Source organism: Macrobrachium nipponense, chromosome 1 (genome assembly GCF_015104395.2).
Source record: "Macrobrachium nipponense isolate FS-2020 chromosome 1, ASM1510439v2, whole genome shotgun sequence".
NCBI classification, from domain to species: Eukaryota; Metazoa; Arthropoda; class Malacostraca; order Decapoda; family Palaemonidae; genus Macrobrachium; species Macrobrachium nipponense.
Window position 1 is genome coordinate 38865057 of NC_087200.1, and position 6246 is coordinate 38871302.

Here is a 6246-nt window from a genome sequence, read left to right on the forward strand (position 1 = left end):
CGTTATGTATGAGGATATTTGCCGATATAAATTTCTTACTGGAAAAGCGAATGGCATGATTTTCATGTCTTTCTATAAAAACAAATTCCTTGGTCCCGAGCATAAAATTTAAAATAGGATGGGAAAACAATAACCAAATCCTCATTTTAGATGTCTTAATCATCAGAACTAATGGCAACTACAAAATCTCTTTCTTCAGGAAAGCAACATTGTCACTTTCATACATACATTTTTACAGCTATCTTGACATTTTAGTTGAACTCGGCATAGCAAGTAACTTATTTCTTAGAGCCCTGAAAATTTGCTTCTTAACAAAGAACTTGAAATAATTATAAATTAACTTATCTTCTTAAAATACTCCAAGCACATAATAGAAAAAACATACATAAAGCAAAAAGTATTTTTACAAGCAAATAGAAAACAAATGGAAGGAAAAATACACAAACAAAATCCTAATCCCTCACGTGCATAATTTACGAGATATCACACAAACCTTTGGCACCTCAATCATCATTTCATATTTACTTATCCAAATACACAGGGGAAATCTTTCCACGTTATCATTCAGTAGAAACTAGTTTCAAAAGACAAGGGTTTTATGAGATCCTCTATAGGGATTGTGATAAGTCATACTGTGGTATCACAGGACAATTTCTCTCAGAAAAATTAACTGAACATAAAATGATCAGTTAGATATGGATAATATAGTTTTGTAATTCTCCATCATATAAGTATCAAGAACCATACCATGGATAGGAACGCATCCCAAATTTTATACAAGAGCAGCTGCCTATACAAATGTCATATGGTAGAACTTCACTGATAAAACAACAAGATAACAGGATCTACCATTCCAATAGAGCCTAGGACTCTGACCATATAGACAACATCTTTCTTAAGGCAATGATGAAGTGAATTAAGACAATTAGCAGAATCAATGTCAGCTTAGCGTGACCGCAGACATCTCCTAAGGACATGTATCTCCCACTGTATATATCACTAATGTAACTCCTTCTGTCATTCACTAGTTGATATAGTCCCTTAACTTTAAACCCAGTGAGGAGGGAAAAAAACCCCATTGTCCCTCAACACCTAGGTGCTAATCCCCAAGTACCTGGGGATTAGCACTAGGTAAAGGTGTGAAACTTCACACCTTTTAAGGTGTGAAAATTGACCTTAAAGGTGTGAATATAACAAATAGGTGTTAAATTTCACAGGTTTCCACTGTCTTGTCGGCGCCGCGCAAAACCTCAGAGATAAAAACCCTGATTTCAATCCTGACCCCAAATTTCCTCATACTCTAAGGAGGTAAAAACCCTGATTTCAACCCTGACCCCAAAGTTCTTCATAGTCTGTGGAGGTAAAAACACGATTTCAACCCTGACCCTGGATTCCCTCAAAAACTCCTGATGACGTAACGAAAGCCTACAGACATAAAATCCCAGGTTTGGACCCTGACCGAAATTTCCCTCAAAAACTACCTATGATGTCACGAAAGTCTAAGGGTGACGATCCCAGATTTCAAACCCGACACTGATGACGTCACAAAACCCTACGACGTAAAATCCCAAGGTTTCAACCCTCACCCAGAATTTCCTCCACTAGCCCGCGATAACGTCTTAAAACTTGAAATCACAGCTTCCAACATGTCCCCCAAATTCACTCCCAAATGCAAATTTTTTTAAATCAATATGTACACTGAAAATTAACTTAACAAAACCCATTTCAGACTTAATCATTTATGATATGTGTATATAGATGCATAATATTCCATACATAAAGAGGTCAAATGGAAATTCAGATTACATACAGAATTGTTATTATTTTTGTAACAAAAGTCATACAGAAATACAAAAGGAATAGTAAACATGAATTAATATTCCATACATAGTCATACAAGAATAGACTGGAAAAGGTGTACAAAAGAATACACGGACATGATATACTTCGTTTTACGAAAATAATACATCATCGAGACACATTGCTAGTATATAGCACACACATCTTCTCCAGTTTCCCGATCATGTGCGAAAGATAATTCATCTAATACATCTAAGCTTTTAAATATTGATAACATGTTCTTCATATATAAATCTTCCACACATATTTCCTCTAGTAGGGATAAATTCTTTTTCACGATGACCACACAAGTGATTTTACCAATTTTTTTCATTTAATCACTGTATGTAGATAACACAGGAAAATATTAATTCAACCATGCCATGTTAACTTGTCCACTTTGTCCAATACCGGCGGGGTACATAACATATTTGACATAGTCATACGATGATTTAAATCATTCTTCCTTCAATTTCTTCACCGAAGTAAAAAAGTGGTTGCGCCTCATCTGATTGGTATCCCTCCTCAAACAGTCAGCATGGTCCTCATCTTTGGAATATGCTACACTCATTTGGGCATATTTATTATCATCAACAGGGGCACTGATGCCATATTGGGTTAATAAAGTAGCTACGGTGGGCAGATCTACTTCATCATCACATTCCCAAGAGGTAATATTTTCAGGCCTTTTCTCAATGGCAGACCCTTTAACATCGCGATAGTGAAGACAGGCGTAAGTTGCACCAGCTTGAGAATATCGTAAGCCTGCAACCTCGGCATTTGGATAACTTCGAACAATTTCTTCAACCACACAGTAATTCCTGCATATAACACAAGTAGTGGCCACTTCTAAACAAGTATTTCTCTTCCTGAACATCTTTTCGGACAAGTTCCCGAAAACTATCTTGCACGAGGAGGTTGACGAAACCATGGCAAGAGTGTGTGCCTCCTAATATTCCAATGGTTCTAGAGTTACTGAGCCACCAAATCCCGCAATTGAGCTTCCCCTCCCCCCTGACACTATGAGTCATTAAAGATGCTCCCCTTTATCACAGTCACTGATTAAACAAGTTGTATCATGCCACCCTCCAAGACCCCCACCTGAAGATATGAATCAGCTAATGCCCGACCCACTTTCGAACTGTTATCTCAACCTCGTGATTAAACAAGTTGTGTCGTGTAAAGGGTTAATCACACGATTAAACAAGCTGTATCATTTTCCCATCATGTTAATAAGGTACCCAAACACCCACCATTTTCTTTTTCATATGTCCCACCATCTTCCCACCACTACTGCCATTTTTCACTGCATTACACCATACTTCTATTTGTTTTTTAGTAGCTGCATTCCTTCACATCCAATCGTTAACCCCTACCATCTCAACTAAGTAGTGATAATTGAAAATATTATCAATGTAGCTCAGAGGTAGCTGCTCATTACGGCAATTCACCCGATGACGTAATCAGGAGGTAGACAAGGATCCACCTACATGGATGATTTGGAGGAAGTGAGCAGATCTTTTTCTCTTAGCCTTGCATTATTCATTATATTGTAGGAGCACTGGTGCATTATTTTTATGAAGAAGACCCAGACTTTAAAAAGTATACTTACATTAATGATCAGTACGATAAAAAAAGGCATATAACTGTTATACGTTTATTGTGGCAAAACACTTGACATTTCCCTAAGGAATTTATTCAGGAAAAATCATACCAATTTCATCAAAATTTCATAGACATAATGTACCAGAATACTCCATTTATTTCTTGGCAAAAATATCACATATTGCATCTTGTCAGTGTTGTTCATTGCTCTAGTTCCACGTTGGCCGAGTGCATTTCGCGCTCGGCTACCAACCCGGTGGTCTGAAGTTCGATTCTCTGCTCGGCCAACTTGGAACCAGAGGAATTCATTTCTGGTGATAGAAATTCATTTTCTCGATACAATGTGGTCCGGATCTCACAATGAGCTGTAGGTCCCGTTGCTAGGTAAAAAAACTGGTTCCTAGTCACGTAAAAATATTTAATCCTAGGAGAGCTGTTAATCAGCTCAGTGGTCTTGTAAAACTAAGATATACTTAACTTTGTCCATTGCTCTCCAACATATTACCTATAAAAGGTAATGGGGCATTTCATTAGAGAGATCTTACAGATGGAGTAAAATGGAGCTTTATGGTGCAGAACTTTGGATTGTGCTTATGTCTCTTATTGAATAATAGTAACTTTTCACACATACACATATATATATATATATATATATATATATATATATATATATATATATATATATATGTGTGTGTGTGTGTGTGTGTGTGAGTGTGTGTGTGTGTGTGTGTGTATGTATAGGACACTATTCCATTTTTGTGACAGCAGGTGGCTCGTGAAAAAGGAACGACTGTGATAGCAGCCATGGTCTTGGATGAAACTGCCGACTCGTACGAATACCCTGTGGAGAAGAAAGCTCATCGAACTCTTCACTCACCCTCACACACGGCCACAATTCCATGCAACATTAAATGCGTTTTGTCGGCATATAAATGCTGGTAACGAAATTTGTTTCTCATTTCTGCGTCAACTGATGATTAACCTTTAACTTATGATCACTAACTATCCGATTGATATGGGAAGAAACTCGATATTGTTTGCCAATATCGCTTTAGTGCAGTCATTCATTTAAAATGTCTCTCCATGTTGTGGTGTTACTTTTTATAAATTTTTTACCAAATCATTCTTTAGTAATGATGCTAGCAGAGAATTTTTAGGTTACAGGTACTTAAACATCAGGAAGATCATTAACGCTGAAAAGTCTTCAAAGATAGATTGTAGACACTTATAGGCATCTTCATTGTTCTGTTTTATCAAAATGTGCTTGTGTCAGAGATTAGAGTTACATTGAGCTTATTGTTTTGAAAAAAAAAAAAAAACTGCGATTTAGTGGACTCTCTTTGTCAAGCTAAAGGGGGCGTTTACCCCTGATTGATTTCAACAGATCGTCATTGAAGCTATTTTAATAAACAGTATCTTGCTATATTCTAAAAAATAAAAATTAAGAACCGCTAGGCAAGCTGCAGCGCATAAAATAAATCGCAGCGGCAAAGAGACACAAAGAAATTACATCTAAAATCAGAGGGTTTAAAGACTTAAAAGATTCCAACGGCTGAAGAAAACTTCTCCAGTCACAATATATAGTGGAACTACTACCATTCTGAATTGAAAATTTCCTTTAAGGCCTTTTAAATTGCGTATAGCTCTGCTGTAAAAATAGCTGCAACAGATGATAATCTCCCGTTTCTTTCCATGTCAGGGAAGGCCACTCCAAAGCCGATGCCATCTGTGAAAACTGCAATGGAATTATCATGATGCAAGGAATGATCTAAAATTATTGACTACATTACCTCATTTGACTTTTCTGCATTGGTAAAATTTAAATATCTTCACAGTTTTACTTGTGGAAGGTTCCAGTATGCTAACTGAATACATTTCACTCTAAAAGCAAATGTTTGAGGTAGCTTGGGGTGATTTGCATATAACTGCCAATGCCTTTCTTTCATTTCTTAATATAAATTTCTGGTTAGGGTCTTAGGTAGCCTCTGGTATCGTCCCAGTTCCAAACCTGCAGACTTGGCAATGTAGATCCAGAGGCATCTCACCAGGATCTACAAGCATGTTCTCAATTGGAAATGATTTATATGAACCTATAGCTAATCTTATTCTCCATGATGGACTGACTTAGGCATTTCAAAGCTATTAAGCCATGCTGAGGAATACACGTCACATTCATACGTTAACTTTGAAATAGACTAAAGATTCGTATAGTCTCAGCATCTGAACCCTGAGAAGTGTGGGACACAACCCTCAGTACATCCATTGCTTTCAAGCATCTTGTCTTGATGTACTCAGAGGTGGAATCCAAGTCGGCTTGCTATCAAAAATCAACACAAGAATCCTTGTTTCACCAACACATGGGATTCTCTGCCCAAGTATAAACAGAACTGGATCAGGATGAAATCTTCTTAAATGGCAAAAACAGTGCATGGTTACTGTTTTGCTAGCAGAAAATCTAAAATCATTAATCATAGCACACTTTACTATATCATCAATCCAGAGCTGAAGGCGGCGTTCAATCACTACCATCCTTGCTGTTGTTGCAAAAGATATTTATAGTTCATCAACAAAGTGTATATGTTACATCTGGGGGAATTATTCTGCATATCTCATTGATTGCCAGAGCAAACAAGGTTACACTTAGAACACCTCCTTGTGGCACTCCCTCTCCATGATTGAATACATTTGACATTGTTGTTCTTAGTGTTGAACCTGAAATAACCTATTTGTTTAAAAAGAGGCAGACTACCTCTCAGGTTACATTCATAAAGGACCCTCAGAATGCCATCTATTCATGTTGTA